A 19,684-nucleotide genomic window follows, 5' to 3' on the forward strand; every position below is an offset into this window, starting at 1 on the left:
CAAATAGGTTTTGACTTTTTCTAATTTTTCAAAGCCTGTTAATGTTTTATATCTAAACTGTTATCTATTTAGAATTATCAACATCTAGTAAAAATTAATATTTTGGATAAAACCATAATAATATCACTGCTGAATTTGTCCCATTTTATCATGCCGAGAACTAAGAAAACTAGACAGGAATTTGATATTTTTTCCATGTGTGTATACATAATGATAGATAACACAGTTTCAATCAAGTGAAATATTGTAATTTTACAAAACACAACTTTAAGAATTAACTGCTTTTTATGCCATAAGGCAAATTCACATCCGAGTAGTATCTTGAAATATTTATCCTCACAAGATGACTAATGCAAAATTAATAGAAAGCAGAGAACTGAGAGAGCATTAGATTTCACAATCTCAGTTACTTTGATCATCATCATTACCATCCTAATGGAAAGTTACTCTGTTCTCCTGAGAAAAAATATAAATCGGATGAAGAAGTCAAAATATAAACAGCCATTAAGCAGATCAATAGAGAACAGCTGACAAGACAAGGTATATGCACCCAGACAATTGAATTTAGGGTATTTTATGCTGCTGTATTCATTCACCTAATGACACTGCTTTTGAGTTCCTCCATGTCAATAGTTGACTATGGTCACTTGTTTCAACACAGATAATAGTTACAAGAAACTACTGGAAAATTTTTATGAAAAGTAGAAATAAGAATGACCCCTAAAAAATAACAAAATAATAATAAAATTTGCATCACATTTCAGTTTATTCCTAATGCATGCCTGGAAAGAAATACTTGCTCCTTATACAATCATTAAGAAAGGAGTGAAGGGAGCGGGAAAGAAAAGGAGTGGGAAGTTCACTCAGGGTAGTCTCACATATTCAACATATTTCTAGACTGAGTTCAGTGGTTCAGTTTGACCAGAGACCTAAATTTTGGAGAGCGTTTTTTGCGATTTGAATGTTTTTTCTTATGAAATATAAATAAATGTACATACCCATTATGGGTTGTACTTTGGTTTTAGTCATTTGTTTTGCATTGAAAATCTCATTTTAATGATTAGTGATAAATGATTATAAGCATTCTCATTACAACTGTAAAGCCTGGAGGTCAAAATTACATTGATTTTAGTTAAATAGTTGTGTTAATGAGTTTTAATTTAACATGTAATTTATGCATCTTGATCAATATCACTCTTTCTATCACTCTCTCCCATCTCCACCCATCCCCTCAAATTACCTGGTTCCATTTGTACATATGTACACTAAGTATTATGACTGCATTTGTCCTTATTGCCTCTCTCCATTCATCTACCCCCTTCTACAACACATTTTTCAGCTTCCTGGTAAAATTTTCTATTCTGAATGATGGAGAGAAAAAGCACAATGAAACAGAGACTCAAGTGTGAGTGCATATTCCTGTGCCTTTGGTGGCCTACGTGAAGTCTCTCTCCTGAAATTCATTCCTTTGTCTCACAGATCTGTTGCTCCTCAGATATGGTTGAGACTTTCCTTATTCCTAGCACCTATCAGTACAAAAATTACAGTATTAATATAGTCATAGAGAATGTACATACAGAGAATTCTATTGTCTTTGCATAAAAAAGACCAGGTACCTAAGGCTCATGCCCGTAAGCCTAGCTATCCAGAAGGCTGAGATCTAAGTATTGTGGTTCAGAGCAAACCCAGGCAGGAAAGTCTGTGAAACTCTAAATTCCAATTAACCCACAAAAAAAAAAAAAAAAAACAGAAGTGGAGCTATGGCTCAAGTGGTAGAAGGCCAGTCTTAAGTGAAAAAGCTAAGGGACAGTGCCCAGGTCCTGAGTTCAAGCCCCAGTACTGGCACATCTATACATAAATTAAAATTATTATAAAAAGACAAAACAATTGTACCCTTTGCTGTGATTCATCACTCCACAAACTATATTATGTCTCTGATTTAATGAGCCCTGAATCTCTAACCAAAATCAAGAGGCTTAGATGGAATGACTTCCTTTCCCCTGAAAGATCTCTTCATCATGGGGTTTTGAGATAAGCCTTGACATATGACTTTTCTTTCCTTAAGAGAAAAACATGGCACTTCTATGAAATGATGAGGCAGGTAAGTATGAGAAACACTTTCAAATTTTATATAGTTTTATTCTAAAACTATATTGTAGTTTCCCACCATGTTAGAAATCAAAGGTGCTGATGTTTTAGATTATTTAGGTGTAAATATTCCAATTCCTAACAGTCTTAAACTTCAAAGTTTAAATATTCAGGTGGTTCACTGTCTTTATTTTCCAGTTGGTATACGTATGTAACAAAACTCCCTGATATCCCACCACAATGCTCATTTCAGACCAAATGTGAGATGGCTAGCTTGCTATGAGCTTATTGTCCAATCCTGATAACTTCTTACAATTTTCTCAAATTACATTTCATTTTCCTAGATTGTACCTTTTGTATATGTGTGTTTATGTATATTCATAATGGTCTTCAATTCTTCAAAACCTAGCACACTTGAATATCCTGCTTGTTTTACTTTGTTATTGCTCATTTGCTGGGGTGAGTAGTACTCCTGGTTTAATAAGAGAGAAAAGGGCATCTCTTCTCTATTCCTCTACTGATCAACTCTGTCTCTCAAAGCAGGGAACTCTTAGGACCCATGAGTGTTTCCTTAGTACATAAAATAAGATCTAAAAATAATACTATACTTTGGTTTGGAGCCTTTTCAGGAAAGATAAAAAATAAATAAGCAGTCTAGAGATCTTGGGATTCCAGACCACATTTCAGTCAAATCCTTGAAATCAGTTTTCAAACTATACCTTTAAAGAGATATGGCCTCTCTCCCTCTCTCTCTCTCTCTCTCTCTCTCTCTCTCTCTCTCTCTCTCTCTCTCTCTCTCTCTCTCTCTCTCTCTCACACACACACACACACACACACACACACACACACACAAAGTCTTCATAACAATAGCAGAAAGAGAACCCAAAACCAGATTGCTTTGAACCACACATAGCTATATAAAGTTTACATAATCTAGGAAAACATAACCTCTTGAACTTTGTGCCTGTACTTAGATTGTTCCCGTACTTCTGATCAAAGTGGATATGGCACTTTTTACATTCAATTTCTTATTTAACATTTGCTCTCCTTTAAATTTAACTTTGGGCATTTTCTATCTTGAGTCTCAAAGTATTTCTTCACTGCTTCTTGTCAATAACAGAAAATCTTTTATTCCATGACTTGACTCTACAGAAGCACATTTAAAAGACTGTCTTAAGTGACACTAAAGTTCTTGAAGAATATACTTACAATTAAGGTCTAATCCCCAGCCATCGGTAATTAAGAATCTTGGAAAACTCAACAAAATACAAACCTTTTGGGGCTTGCTGTTTATTTTCTTACTCTAGAACTAATTCCTCCTTTAGGTGTATCTACACATCCAAATAACACCAGACAATTAGCTTTCAAATTAAGCTTCTTTGATCTAATTCCTCTAAGTCTCATGTGAATAAAAGTTGAACAAGGTTAAGTTCTTGTTTATTTTAAAAGAATAAGAAGTTGCACACAAAAGGATCTGATAATTACCTCTCTTCCTCCAAAGTAAAACAGAGGAGAATTTGAGGGAAAAAAACCAACTTTTGAAGAACACTTCAAGTAAAATTGGCATATTACTCAGGGAAAATGACATACTGCTCAGAAAACTCAGTCTTTTTAATGTCTGTTTTTCTTTCCTTGTTGAGAACTTTTACCTGTCCACTTAGCCATGGAAGCTTGTGGTTTCTTGGAATACCTGAATTGCCAGTATCAGTACTCTTGAACTTTAAACCAAATGAGCGTTACTGGAAAAGAAACTGCAATACCAAAACTTCTGTGTGATAACTCAGATGGCCAGTAAGTAACTAACAGTTGAACAGCATATACAGCATGGATACTCAGGGGAAATGAATGATTCATGTTGGGGGAGGGGGGCACAGCAGAAGGGCATGAAGTTTCACCGCCCTATCCAAACTGGCTACATTTCAAACCTTAGATTATTTCTGGAATTCACCATCTCATGTTATGTCATAGGTAACAGTGGCTAAAATCATTGAAAGTGAAATGGTTGATAAGAGGGCACTGCTAGCAGGGTGCTCACACCTGTAACCCTAGCTACTTAAGAAGCTGAGATCTGAGGATCACGGCTCCAAGCCAACCCAGGCAGAAAAGTCTGTAAGACTCTTATTGCCAATTAACCACCAGAAAACCAAAGTGTCACTGTGGTTCAAGTGGTAGAATGCCAGCCTTGAGTAAAATGCTCAGGGACAATGCCCAGGCCCTGAGTTCAAGCCCCAGGATCCGGGGGGTGGGGGGGGGCGGTAATTGTCTTCCTAGGACTTAGGTCTTAAAAGAGTTTATTAATATGAAAACAGACCATTTTACTTAAAGATAATTAAGATGTGTAGGAGGGCACAGAATCAGAGGAACAAGGGTGAAAAGTGCAGCAGTGGAGCTCACTGGCTGCACTGGATATTGATGAAAGTGAACTATGTGACTCAGGGTATGTCACTGCCACCTCTAAAACAATAAAGTACATTGTTTTAAAAAGAAGAGAAAATAAGCAAATTGACATCTCATGTTGGCCACAGTAAGCCAGATCCTTTCTAGCAGTTTGAGGCCTCTGGTGCAATATAAAAGCTTTCCGATGTTAAAGTTCGATTCAAAGTGTAAGTTAGACCAATGGATACTTAATAAATTAGATTGCAGGAAAAAAAAAGAATTGAAAAGATGTAATCAATTCTATATTCCTTTATTTCTTAAACATAACAAATGAAAGAAACATGGAATTTAAGATACTTTGAAAGGTCTAGTGTGGTTGACCAGAAGTATGCATGTGTTGCTACTTGAAACTAGAAAACAGACTCTGAAGAAGGAAAATGGCATTTAAAGCCCAGGGAAATATGTCATAGAAATAAAAAGGAACTTGAAATTTTGTACCTGAAGTTAAGAGAGTAGTCAAGGCTAGACTTCATGATTGGTGCCATTTTCACAGAAAGGTGAAAGTTAGTGTCATGAGTATTACAGAATATAAGTGGGAGGAATTTAGCATTAAAAGATGTGGGGCCAACCAGATGAGCAACAAAGAAGTAACACTAAGAAAGCATTAATCACAGAATTCTATCAGGATATGACATCTTAAAAACAAGGTCACTGAAGCAAAAACAAAAAAAATTTATTTTAACAAAAAAGATATTCTCAGCCTCATCTAATAATCCTACCTACTCAGGAAGCTGAGATTTAAGGATTATGATTCGAAGCCATCCTGGGAAGGAAAGTCCATAAGACTCTTATCTCCAAGTAACCAGTAAAAAACTGGAAGTGGAGGTGGGGCTTGAATGGCAGAGCTCCAGTTTTGAGTAAAAAAATCCAAGCAAGAGCATGAGGACCTGAGGTCAAGTCCCAATACTGACACCAGAGAGAGGGAGGGGGAGGGGGCGGAGATTGCAGTGTTCCTTACTTTGGAGTTTTCCGGGAAAATAAGAAGAAAAAAAAAAAAACTATCAGAAAGAATGACATTGTTCCATTTGTAAGGAAATGGAAGGACTTGGAAAAAGTTATACTAAGTGAAGTGAGCCAGACCCAAAGAAACATGGACTCTATGGTCTCCCTTATTGGGAATAATTAGTACAGGTTTAGGCAAGTCATAGCAGAGCATCACAAGGCCCAATAGCTATACCCTTATGAACACATAAGATGATGCTAAGTGAAATGAACTCCATGTTATGGAAACAATTGTTATATCACAGTTGTAACTACTTTCAACGTCCTATGTGTATCTGTAGCTTCTATTATTGATGATGTTCTTGTATCACATTCCTGTGGTTGTACCTACACTATCTTTGTAATCTTATCTGAGTATATTGGAAACCGTGTTTACTGGTATTGGAAGTAGGAAATTCAAAGGGAATACCAAATTTGAGAGACACAGAGTAAAAAAAAGAGAAACAACTACAAAAGCAATACTTGCAAAACTGTTTGGTGTAAGTGAACTGAACACCTGGGGGGGGGGAGGGAAAGGGGGAGGGAGGGGGTATGAGGGACAAGGTAACAAACAGTACAAGAAATGTATCCAATGCCTAACGTATGAAACTGTAACCTCTCTGTACATCAGTTTAATAATAAAAATTTGAAAAGAAGAAAAAAAGTGGCAAAGTATCAAGTGAACTGTGCAGATTTAGTCTCTATTTTCTGAAGATATAGAAAGTGTAAGAATGCTTTCGCACCTACATCTAAACCTTAGGCTAATAAAGGAGGGGAGGAAAGAGGGATAGAGAAAGATCTGTTTCATTTCATTTCTTGATCATTTTTTAAGAAAACAAGGAAGCTTATATTTAAATTCAGGGAGAAAATCCAGGGACAAAGGAGCACTTTAAGACATAAAAACACGAGCAGGGCGCTGGTGGCTCATGCATGTAATCCTAGCTACTCGGGAGGCTGAGATCTGAGGATCTCATTTTGAAGCCAGCCTAGGCAGAAAAATTTGAGAGACTTTTCTCTCCAATTATGCAGCAAAAAGCCAAAAGTGGAGTTGTGGCTTAAGTGGTACAGCAAGTGGTACAGCTTCAGCCTTGAGCTTTTGCTAAGGAAGAATGTGAAGCCTTATGTTCAAGTCCCACAAACAGACAAAAAAATATGGCTCAAGTCACTGATCTCATGATATTTCACAGAAGAGGGAAGAATCCTAGCTCAAAACTGACAGTGGCTACAAACAGATGCTGTCCCAACAAAACCAACACCTCCAAGACACTCTAAGATATGATTTATATTCAATTAAATTAACCCATTTTAACTATCCAATTCAGTGAATATCAGTGCATTCATTGTCTCTCCTCATACCTGATCATTGAAATAACTGTAAAGACCCTCGATCTAGCATGTCCTTTAGAGTTGTGGCAACTCTGTTATAAGTCTCAAAAGCTGATTGACTGGGAGAACACACAGATTGTAACGTAAGGCCCATTTTTATTAAAAGAAAATACAAATATGGAACAAAAGAATAATAGAGAAATGGCAGGGGTTGAGCTCAAGAACATTACAATATATCATGTGGAATGAGGCAATTGCTGTCAATAGTTGCTTTTACAGCATTTACAATAGATAATAAGCCATATTAAACCAAGTGACTTTTTTTGTCTTAAGGCATTAAGAATCTATCTCTATTGTTGGGCATTGGTGCCTCAAGTCTGTAATCTCAGATACTGAGAAAACTGAGGTCTGAGGATTGCAGTTCAAAGCCAGAGTAGGCAAGAAAGTCCATGAGACTCATCTTCAATAAACTACTCCCCACCCCCCCTAAAAAAGGCCCAGAAATGAAGCTGTCATACAAGTGGGTAGAGCTCTACCCTTGAGCAAAAGAACTCAGGGACAGTGCCCAGGCCCTGAGTCCAAACCCCAGAAAAGCAAAAACAAAACAAAGAAAAACCTTTCTCTTTATAGTTGACCAATGTAACTACTCAGTAGCATACTACTAAGGTACATTTTTATTATTTTTAAATTAATTTATTGTTATTATAGAGGTGATATACAGAAGAGTTACAATGACATGAGTCAGGTAAGGAGTATATTTCCTTTTGTACAGTGTCATCTATTCCCTCTCTCTCTCCCAGTTCCTCCCTCCCATCTCCACCCACGAGTTCACTTTCATCAGTGTCCAGTGAGCTCCACTGCTATACTTTTTTACCCTTTTCCCCTTGAGTTCCACCTCACGTAGATCTCTAAAATATGTTTTTGTTTGTTTGTTTTCTTGCTTTTGGCAATGTCCTCTGCGGTTCTGACCTCTGAGTCTCTTCTCTGATCAAATCAGCCCGCAGGTAATCACCTTCTAATTTCCTTGTATTCAATTCAATGTTTTGTTTATGAGAATCTTCCTCTCTCTGTGAAGCATTACTATCAGTTTCAAATCACACTTATTTAAAATGCGTAACTTATGATTTTAAAAACAGGCAAGGGGAAAAATAAATAAAAATAAAATAAAATTTAAAAAATCTGAATATCCACACTATAACATTCACACTATAATGAAGCCATGGAATGACATCACCATGCATTATTTCTCACTGATACACTGTTAAAAAGATATTCCCACACCTAGTTCCATGCACAGCTGCTAAGAAAGTGAATAGTGATGGTAAAGTACTTAAGATTCCATTGATGGCCAATAACTAAAGAGGAGCCATAGACCATAGGAACAGAAATGTGTCCTGCAAGTTCAGAAACCTCAGCATATCCCATGGATATACTATAAAAACAGCGGAAATGTTTGTCTGAATTAGGGAAGGGAGGGGGAACATTAAAATGGTGAGACAAAGGGTAAAAGATGAACCAGTGCAACAGCAAAACTTAGAAGCCAATATGCGGGCTGGGAATATGGCCTAGTGACAAGAGTGCTTGCCTCCTATACATGAAGCTCTTGGTTCGATTCCCCAGCACCACATATATGGAAAGCGGCCAGAAGGGGCGCTGTGGCTCAGGTGGCACAGTGCTAGCCTTTAGCGGGAAGAAGCCAGGGACAGTGCTCAGGCCCTGAGTCCAAGGCCCAGGACTGGCCAAAAAAAAAAAAAAAGAAGAAGAAGAAGAAGCCAATATGCTGTAAACTGTACAACTGGAGGGGGGGGGTTGGAGAGGCGGGAAGGGGGGGGGGGGAATGAGGGAGGGGTTAACAAGTTGGACAAGAAATGCATTCACTACTTAATGTATGTAACTGTAACCCACTGTACATCATCACCTAGACCCCCCCCCCAAAAAAAATAGCGGAGAGCCAGGCGCTGGTGGTTCAGCCATAATCATACTAAAAGGGGGAAAATTGAAGTCATTCATTTCCTCTGAAGTCAGATATGAGATAAATGTGTCCTCCCTCCCCACTCTTATTCAATATATTATTACAATTCCTGGCCAGAGCATTAAGTCAACAGAAAGGAATAAAACAGAGGACTCACACAGAAAAGTCAAATTCTACCTGTTTACTGATGGTATGATCCCATACATAAAAGACCCTAAGGATTCCTAGAACTATCTAACACTCTTGGCAATGTAGCAGAATATAAAATCATCATAGAAAACTTAGTAGCTTTCTTATATACAACAATGACCAGGTTGAGAAAACATATCAAGGAAACAATACCATTTGCAATAGTCTAAAATATAAAATGAAATACCTAGGTATAAACCTAAGGAAGTATATGAAAGATGTGTACAGTGAAAGCCATAAAACCTTAAAAAAGAAATTGGACACAATTTCTTAAAGATTGAGAGACCTCCTATGTTCATGGATTGGCAGGATCAATATCATGAAAATAAGCATACTACCAAAAGCAATCTACAGATTCAGTGCAATGACTAACGATGACCCAATGCCATTCTCTGCAGAAATAGCCAAATGAGTAAAAAAAAAAAAAAAAATCATATGGAAGCATAAAAAACTTTCAGTAGCAAAAGTAATCTCAATAAAAAGAGCAAAGTTAAAAGAATGGAAATATCAGACTTCAAAGGATCCTATGGAGTCATAATAACAAAAACAGCATGGTACTGGCACAAAACAGACACAAAGACCCACAGAACAGAATATAAAATCCAGAAATAAAACTACACAGATACAGCTAACTAATTCTTGACAAAGGAGCAAAAACATACATTTGAGAAAAGCAGTCTATTCAACAAATAGTGGGAAAACTGCTTTTCTACATGTAGAACGCTAAAACTAGACCCCTATCACTCATTCTGTAGGAAATACATTGAGAATGATGAAAGATCTTAATGTAATATTTGAAACTACTAACTGTGGAACTAAAATAGGCATATGTAATCATTTTCTGAATAAGACTTCAGTTGCCCATGAAATAAGAGCAATAACTGGCAAATGGGACTGCATCAAATTAAAGTTTTTACACATTAAAAAAAAACGATTAGTAGAACCAAGAGACAACTGACAGAATGGAAGAAAATCTTTGCCAGTTATTCAACAGATAAGGGGCTCATATCCAGAATAGAAAAAGAGCTTAAAATTTTAGACAGTAAAAGAATATATAACCCACTTTTAAAACGAGAAAACCAATTGAACAGACAGTTCTCAGAGAAATTCAACTAATAAAACCATGAAGGCATGCTCAACATCCTTAGCTATAAAGGAAATACAAATCAAAGCTACACTAAGATTCTATATCATCCCAGTCAGAATAGCTATCATCAAAAAAAAAAAAACAAACAGGAAATGATGGTGAGAAGGGAAGAAAGAATCCCTCACAAACTGTTTATGAGAATGTAAATTAGTTCAACCATTATGAAAATCAATGTGGAAGCTCTTAAAAAAACTAAAAATAGACCAGAACTATGACCCATCATATCACTATTGGTTATAAAATCAATGAAATGTTATAGCATGCATACTAAAATAATTTGCTCTGTCTATAATCTATACTTACATATATGTGTATGTAAGTATAAATATAGCTTTTTAGAATTAGAAAGGATAGAAACATGCTTGAATCTTCACTGCTGCAGAGGATGATTATAAAAATAAAAACCAGAGGAGTTATCTGTCATATTTTCAAAGTGGAAAGTGCCAAATCAGAGAAAAAAAAAAAAAGGAGTAGGCTATAGGCTTATATAGGCTTATATAGAATGCTTTATCAGAAGACTACAAACCTGCAATTCAGTCTTCTTCAACACAAGTATGAATTCTCACGAAATTAAAATTGAAGATGTTATTGAATGTGCTGTTTTGTATAAGCATTAGTACTAGAATTAATAGATGTGATAATTACATTGTATTCATCTTTAAAAAGATTGCTATCTCAACTATACCAATGTTTATACATTTTGTCACTGGAGGTCACACCTCCACATCCAATGTTTTGCTGGTTAATTAGAGATAGGAGTCTCACAGACTTTCCTGCCAGGACTGGCTTTGAACTAGGATCCTCATCTCCGAGCCTCCTGAGAAATTAGGATTGTTGGTTGGGAATATGGCCTGGTGGCAAGAGTGCTTGCCTCACATACATGAAGCCCTGGGTTCAATTCCCCAGCACCACAACATATACAGAAAACGGCCAGAAGTGGCGCTGTGGCTCAAGTGGCAGAGTGCTAGCCTTGAGCAAAAAAGAAGCCAGGTACAGTGCTCAGGCCCTGAGTTCACAGCCTAGGACTGGCAAAAAAAAAAAGTGAAATTTTATAAAACTAAGCCTTCAAACCTTGGCAGGAAAAATGTTCCCCCCTCCAAAGAAGGGGCATCTTAGTAATATTCATCAAAGTACCATTTGAATTATAAAAGGTCCTGTTTAAAAGTGAGTACTCAGGGGCTGGGAATGTGGCCTAGTGGTAGAGTGCTTGCCTAGCATACATGAAGCCCTGGGTTCGATTCCTCAATACCACATATACAAAAAAGGCAGAAGTGGCACTGTGGCTCAAGTGGTAGAGTGCTAGCTTTGAACAAAAGAAGCCAGGGACAGTGGTCAGGCTGTGAGTTCAAGCCCCAGGACTGGCAAAAAAAAAAAAAAAAAAAGTGCTCAGCCTGGTGGCCCAAGCCTGAAATCTTAGCTACTCAGGAAGCTAAGATCCGAGGATCTCAGTTCAAAGCCATCCCACACTAATTAACTAAATCCTTTACCTCTCTTCTGGTAGCCCTGGGTCCTAAAAATAAAATTTAGAATATCTTCAAATTGTTCTCTTCTCATGTCTTTTTGTACTTTTATCATTCTCAAATTTCCAGTAAGGCAACAATTTAAAGGGGGGGGGGGGGGATGAATAGGTGATTGGGGGAAGCTTAGGAACAACATGCTTCACAGTGGCATGGATAATTAAAAAATTCAAGATAGCATCTACATTATATCATTTTGTAGATACTCCCCCTAGGTTGTGCTATAGATAACCCACAAGCTGTAGGAGACCATCTGCTCAGCTACCTCTACAGCTCCCCTGCTTCCAAAGCAGCAGTGTAAATATTTCTCACTTATTAATGTCATCCTTAATCCCAAGTTAAAGACTTTCTGCATCAATACAGATTAATTAAATAGTCCTAGGTTTCCCAAGTCTGAGCCAATTAAACCATAATCCATCTCCCTTTAAATATATACTTCTCCATATCCAGCAGAATACATGAGGGGAAAAATAAGAAAAGAAACAAATAAACCTGGATATTGACTTGGTTTTAAGTTTAAAAATTAGGCTGGTTGCTGGTGGCTCATGTCTATAATTCTAGCTACTCAGGAAACTGAGGTCTTAGATTGGAGGTACAAATCCAGCAGGGGAAGGAAAATCTGTGAGACGCTTATCTCCAGCTATAAAACTGTAGCTCAAGGTGGTGGAACACTAGCCTTGAATGAAAAAGCTAAGAACAGAGCCTCGGGCTTGAGTTCAACCCCCACAACAGATAAAAAGTAAGTAAATAAATAAATCAATTAGGCTTTTCAGCAAATTATTCTAAAGGTAGTGTGAAAAATATGTACCATTCAAGAAAAGACTACAGGCCAAGAAGCTGAAGTAGAAGGGATTCCATGTCTTAAGCTATGAAAAGTGGTTTTAAGTTAGGACTCTTTCTTTTTCTTTTTGTGCTGGCATTAGGGCTTGACTCAGGGCCTGGGCACTGTCCCTTAGCTGTTTTGCACAAGACCAATGTTCTACCACTTAAGCCACAGCTCCACTCTGGTTTTGTGTTGTTTAATTGAAGATCAGAGACTCATGGACTTTCCTACCTGGACTGGCTTTGAACCACAATCCTTAGATCTCAACCTCCTGAGCAGCAAGGATTACAGGCATGAGCCACCTAAGCCTGGCTTATGTGCAGACTTTTAACATGCTCCTATACTGATTCTGAATAGTTCAACAAGTGTTCGTGGGTCTTCTTTTATTTTTTTTAATACAAGATTTATTCCTAATGTGATTCCTTAGCATTCCTATTAGCATAGGTTTCTAAGCTTTATTTGAGGTCATGGGATTCTTTTCAGGGTTTTGCGGGGGGGGGGGGGGGGTGTTGTTCAAGTACTGGGGCTTAAATTCAAATCCTCTCACTCTTATTTGGCTTTTTTGCTCATGGATGGCACTAACACTTCAGCCACACCTCCACGTTGAGCTTTTTGCTTGTTAATTGGAGATAAGAGCCTCACAACATTCCTGGCTGGGCTAGCTTTGAACCACCATCCTCAGATCTCAGCCTTCTGAGTACCAAAGGATTACAGGCATGAGCTACCAGCGCTGGCTCTTCCAGGTTTTTAGAGCAGGCTTTTCTAGTTTGAACACAGACTATTTCATTAACAGATGAAAACACACTGTGGTTTCTCATTCAATAAGCAAATAGACTTAGCTCTCAGGATTGGAAAGCAATTAACTAAAATTGCAACCCTAATATGGATGTTTCCACATCACTAGTTTCTTAATGTATCTGCCCCTGCCTATTCCACTACACTAGTGAAATTTAAGAGCCTCATATTTCAAAGTTATTATTTTGAATATAATACATGCTTTGGAGTCTCCAATAGAGCTCAAGTAATTAAAAAAGAATTAATCGGTCCAAGCCAGTCTCAGTCTTTTGCATGATCTACAAACATTTCCTTTTTATCTACACATTTTTGGTAATATGCGTGATTATATTTTCATTAATTACATTATCTCTTAAGCCTTCACTTCCCACTTTCATGATATCTAGACTCTAAAATTCCAATTAAATTTGATATGCAAATTGGTATAAGCTATATATATAAAACCCTTAAGATTATTTTCCAGGCTATAGCACTGAAAAATTATATATATTTTTTTAACTTTATAATTTTACTTATAATTTTATATATGAAATATATTTCATAAAGTATAATGGCTCTATTTTAGCAAAAGTTTGAGGCAGATGTAGTATAAGTTTAAATTTTCTGGCATTCATTTTATTTCCAAGCCCAGATAATATCTCACCTAAAATGGCTCTTTAGAAAAGACTCAAAGAAATGTTAATTACTTGCTCTGACAATGTTCTGAATAGGCAGTGGGTCTGAGGACTATTCTCTTCCCAGATGACTGACTTGGTAAAGCTGAGCATGCATAATGGTCAGGTTATAAAGGCTGCTGCTTTAGTCTCCAAGATTCCTCATTCTACATTACCTTCTTTGAGGGGCTACTATCAACTGATTGGGTCACACAAAAAAAGGAGTTGGTAAGTTTGTCACAAAGATGTCTGGTATAACTCAAGTCATAAGACTCCAACCTCAATGTGGTCATTGTGCAGTTTTACTGCTCACCAAGGTTCATTGAAGCCCAGCACAGAATCCCTGAACAGAACTCTTCTCCAGAGAGCAGTGAAAGCTGTCCCAGCTGGCCAAAACCCAAATGTTCACACAAACTTAAATCGCTATAAATAAGTACACTGGGAATTACTCGAACTAATATCATCTGCAAAGGAAACCTGCTATTCTACCATATCTAATGCCCTTAGTTTTTGCAACCCCTTCCCTTTCAACATACAGTTCTCTTCTTTACTTGCAAGAATATACCTGCAATGTTCATTAATGTTGTGTTAAAGAAATATAGGCCAGGTGCAGTGCTTTGTGCCTATAATCCCAGCTATCTGAGAGGCACAGATAAGAGATCCTAGTTCAAGACCAGCTCAGATGAAACAGGGAGTGACATCCTGTCTTAAAGAACAAGCTCTAAGATGGACACCAGTAGTACATACCTGCAATCCTAGTTATTCAGGATGCTGAGCTCTGAGGATCCCGATTTGAAACCAGCTCAAGCAGGAAAATCTGTGAGTCTTCCAAAAAAGCCAAAGAGGAGCTGTGGCTCTAGTGGCAGAGTGCTAGCCTTGAGCAACAAAGCTCAGGGATAGCAGAAAGAGAGAGAGAGAGAGAGAGAGAGAGAGAGAGAGAGAGAGAGAGAGAGAGAGAGAGAGAGAGAGGAAGGAAGGAAGGAAGAAGGAAGGAAGGAAGGGCTCTGAATAATGAACTAAATGAACTAAAGCATGAAGAAGTAAGGGCCGGACAGAACTCAACAGTTAAGCAACTGCCCAGTAATCAGGAGGATCTGAGTTCAAATTCCAGTAACCATCCCCCCCAAAAAAGAGAAATTAATACACAACTAGGCAGTATAGTAGACTAAAGATGAACCACTTCTTAGAGGTATATTTCTCCAAAGATTAGAATACATTATTATTCTAAAAGTGTCCATACTGTAGAGGAGAAGGACAAAGGTGAAAACAGAACAAGACACTTGCCTCTGATGCAAAATTTAAGAAGACAAAAAAGTTAAGTAAGAAAAATAAGCAACAGATTAATGTAATATTCTACCACATTGAAATTAATGTACAAATCTATGATAAATTTAAATAAAGATTTTTGGTTTTGAGGTGTTTTGTGTTTCATTTATTTTCTGGCTTGAGGCCTTGTGGCCTGAGCACTGTCCTTTAGTTTCTTCTTTCGAAGCTGGCACTCTATCACCTGAGCACAGCAACACTTTCAACTTTTGGTAGTTAATTGGAGGTAAAGACTCTCATAGACTTTTATGCCTACACTGGCTTTGAACCTCAATCCTCAGATCTCAGCCTCCTAAGTTGCTACAATTACAGGCATGAGCCACCAGTGTCTGACAACAAAGTATTTTTATACTATATGTAGTTGGACAATCTTTCAACTTCCTCTTCATTTCCTCTCCCATTAGCTAATTATGAGTTACTTCAGTTTAATTCAATGTCAGATAAATATTATTAAACACTATATCAGGATATAGTATAAGGCTACTCTTCTCCCCTTATTAATAAAAATGATTTATTCAGAAAACTACTAAATTTCTTTTTTTTTTTTTTTTTTTTTTGGCCAGTCCTGGGCCTTGGACTCAGGGCCTGAGCACTGTCCCTGGCTTCTTCCCGCTCAAGGCTAGCACTCTGCCACTTGAGCCACAGCGCCGCTTCTGGCCGTTTTCTGTATATGTGGTGCTGGGGAATCGAACCTAGGGTCTCATGTATCCGAGGCAGGCACTCTTGCCACTAGGCTATATCCCCAGCCCCAGAAAACTACTAAATTTCAACGTGATCAAATTACAGAATCAGTTCACATATTTATTTAAATTTTTTGTACGTACCCAGGTTTGAACTCAGGGCCTCATCCCTTGCTGCTTACTTGCTCGTGGTTGGTGCTCCACCATCTGAGCCATGACTCCAGTCCTGCATTTAGCTGGTTAATTGGAAATAGAGTCAGGCTTTTTTGCTTAGATTGGCATTGAACTTCAGTCTTCCAGATCTCAGCCTCCTCCTTCCTCAGCTAGGAATTGTGTGTGTGTGTGTGTGTGTGTGTGTGTGTGTGTGTGTGTGCGCACGGGTGTGCACACACACATGTGCCAATCAGGGCCTAGATGCTATCCTTGAGCTTTTGTGCTCAAGGCTAGTGCTCTACTATATGAACTACAGCTCCATTTCTGGCTTTTGGGGAGAAGTTTATTGGAGACAAGAGTCTTCCAGACTTTCCTGCCCAGGTTAGTTTTGAACCATGATTGTTAGATCTCAGCTTCCTGAGTATCTCTGGAATTTTTGAAAATACATTGAATCTACTAATGAGAACAATAATAAGTTATTCATATTTCCATTAAGATGCAATATGGCAAGTCAAACTTTTGTAATTAGTAACAATAGTTGGCAACAGAAGCACACATTCACTTACTCACACACTCTTGTTCTGTTTTCTTTGTTGCTACTACTTTTGGAAGCATGGCTCACATTGACTCTCATAAATCACAACACTCTGCTTTGGGGAAGACCACCAAGTCATGAGTTAAATTTGAAACATATAAACTCTGGGATACATAAGAATGCTTTGGTCTCGGGCTGGGGATATGGCCTAGTGGCAAGAGTGCTTGCCTTGTATACATGAGGCCCTGGGTTCGATTCCCCAGCACCACATATACAGAAAATGGCCAGAAGTGGCACTGTGGCTCAAGTGGCAGAGTGCTAGCCTTGAGCAAAAAGAAGCCAGGGACAGTGCTCAGGCCCTGAGTTCAAGGCCCAGGACTGGCCAAAAAAAAAGAATGCTTTGGTCAGTGGCAGGCCACATACATGATTCTGTGCTACCAAGATGATAATGGAGCTCAGCCATTCCTATCACTTCCTACACCATGACCCCCACAATATCATAGTCCAGTGCATCACCATGTGTTTGTGGTGATGCTGGCATGTTGCACAAAAGTACAGTGCATGCAATGATGTATACCACATAATACCTAATAAGTGGATGACCCCTTAGAGAGCTAGGACATCCATGACCATTCCTATCCCCAAGGCTGTAGCCAAGCCAAGGGAGACCCGAAGCCTATAAGGTGTGCAGAACAAAACAAATACCCTGATAAAGCTAACTCTCCAATAGGTACTCTGGGAAATAAGCATGTTAGTATTATCTACAAGAGGACCTGCTTTCCTACCCATATGCAATGTCAGCTATTCCTTGAAATGCTTGTCATCCAAGGGCGGAACAAGCTACTGAGGTCATCACCTATGCAGTCTCTCTAAAACTCTGCCCCAGCTGCATGCTGGTGACTATGCCTGTAATCCTAGCTACTCAGGAGGCTATGCTCTGCATATCACAGTTCAAAGCCAGCCCAGGCAGGAAAGTCCATGAGATTCTTATCTCCAAAATACATCTGGTTGCAAGGATTTAATATATGGTCTTATATATTGTGGTAGATACAATAAAACTCCTCACAAAAATGTCTACATCCTAATCTCTAGAACTTAGGGAAAATAGGGTTTCAGATTGATTAATATTAAAATTGTACTAGGCAACTGTGGCCCATGCCTTAATCCTAGCTACTTAGAAGGCAAAGATTTGAAGATCAAGATTTGAAGCCAACCCAGGCAAGGAAATTCAGTGAGACTCTCTTATCTCTAAGTAACCAGCAAAAAGGCAGAAGTGAAGTTGTGGCTCAAGTAGTATAATGCTAGCTAGCCTTTAGCAACAAAAGTAAGGGACAGTATCTAAGACCCAGTCCACATGCCAGTACCCACACAAAACAAACAAAAACCCCCACACCTCCCATCCCTGTGCAGAAGCTACATGGTGGGGCTACGAGCTGCTGGTCCAGCCCACCACCCCTCCTAAACATCTGGTGTGATTCGTTCTGCCAAATGCAGCAGAACCTGCATCCCCATGTGTACTGCTGTTGGTAAGTATCTGTCCCTTGAGGACCTCTGTCATAAAGTCTGCTTTATGTGAATAAGTTTCAAAAACTTTGTGACTCTCATGCCCTCCTTGAGGACTTTTTTTTCCCCAGTATTGAAGCTGTGAATGCTATAATAATGATATAAACAACTTAGTTACTTATTTGTACATCTTCATTCATAACCCTTACTTCTGCCCAGGTTTAAAAAAAAAGTAATAGTATACCTTTGCCTTATTTTGAAGTATATTTCTACTATTTATATGAAGATAGTTTATTATAAAACTATATGCCATATAATGGCCAGTAGCAACTTGAAGCATACTGTGTCTGTAGATCTCAAGACACCAGGTGAGCTGGGAACTGGAGGCTCCTGCCTGCAATCCCAAACCACTCTACAGGCTGAGATTTAGGAATTGAACCTTGAAGCCAGCCTCAATCAGATTAATCCAGGAGATTCTTACTCCAATTAATCAGCAAAAATCTACAAGTCAAACTATGGCTCAAGCGATAGATAAGAGTGCCAACAAGAACAGAAAAGCCAAGCAAGACCATGAGATCCTTCATTCAAGCCCCAGTATGGGTGCACATCCACATGCACACACACACACACACACACACACACACACACACACACACAGCCATGTGTCTCATGTCTGTAATTCCAGCTACTCAGGAGGCTGAGCTCTGAGGAACACAGTTCAAAGCCAGCACGCACAGTAAAGTGTGTGAGCTTTTATTTCCAATTAACCACCAAAAAGCTGGAATTGGAGCTGTGATTCCAGTGGTACAGCACTTGCCTTGAGCTGGAGGACAGTGCCCAGGCCCTGAATTTAAGCCCCAGGACCAGCACACACACACACACACACACACACACACACACACACACACACACACACACACACACACACCCCTAAGGATGTATTTCCAAATGTGTCCTGTCATTAAGTAGTGTATGGATTGTGTTTACACAGGACCAGATGAGCTAGTATGTAAATAACACATGCTTACTTATCATGCTTACTTATCATAAAATCAAAATAAATAGTCCTTGATTGCACATAAGCAGAAGGTTTCTCATTATTTAAAACTATTTTTAAGGTACTCCAATAGGCACAGTGCAGTCAATTCTTGCTTAAGCTCTTCTTGTCTAGTTTCTCATTTTGCATTCCAACCAAGGAGGAGGCCTTCTGCTGACCTCATGAAAACCTTACTGCAAAAATGGGAGGCCAACCTGGGTGCTCTGGCTGCTCAGCCCCGAAGAATGCTAATTCTTGGCTTCAGTCTTTTCTTTGAAGGAATCATTCAGGCCTTTCTGTGGCATGGAACACGGTGATCAGCCAGGAACTGTTACAAGATGAAAATAACCTTTCTTTGTTATAGCCTCCCCCCTACCCCCAATGCAACACCATTTCAACTTCATACTAGCCCCAAACTTGTGCCCAGGGCGTTGGGGGAGGTAGAGGATGGAAGGTCAGACATGACCCAATATTTGCTATAATTAGTGCAAGCTTTGCAAAAGATTTGAAAGAGCTGCTCAAGCAAG

At 38.6% G+C, this 19,684-nt stretch overlaps 1 protein-coding gene across 2 annotated transcripts in view; it reads right to left on the reverse strand.

Annotated features, from left to right (window-relative positions):
- Cntn1 (contactin 1) overlaps nucleotides 1-19,684 on the reverse strand; it is a 289,165-nt gene that overhangs the window by 202,898 nt on the left and 66,583 nt on the right. The window lies entirely within an intron of this gene.

Source organism: Perognathus longimembris, chromosome 1, assembly GCF_023159225.1.
Source record: "Perognathus longimembris pacificus isolate PPM17 chromosome 1, ASM2315922v1, whole genome shotgun sequence".
Classification (NCBI taxonomy): domain Eukaryota; kingdom Metazoa; phylum Chordata; class Mammalia; order Rodentia; family Heteromyidae; genus Perognathus; species Perognathus longimembris.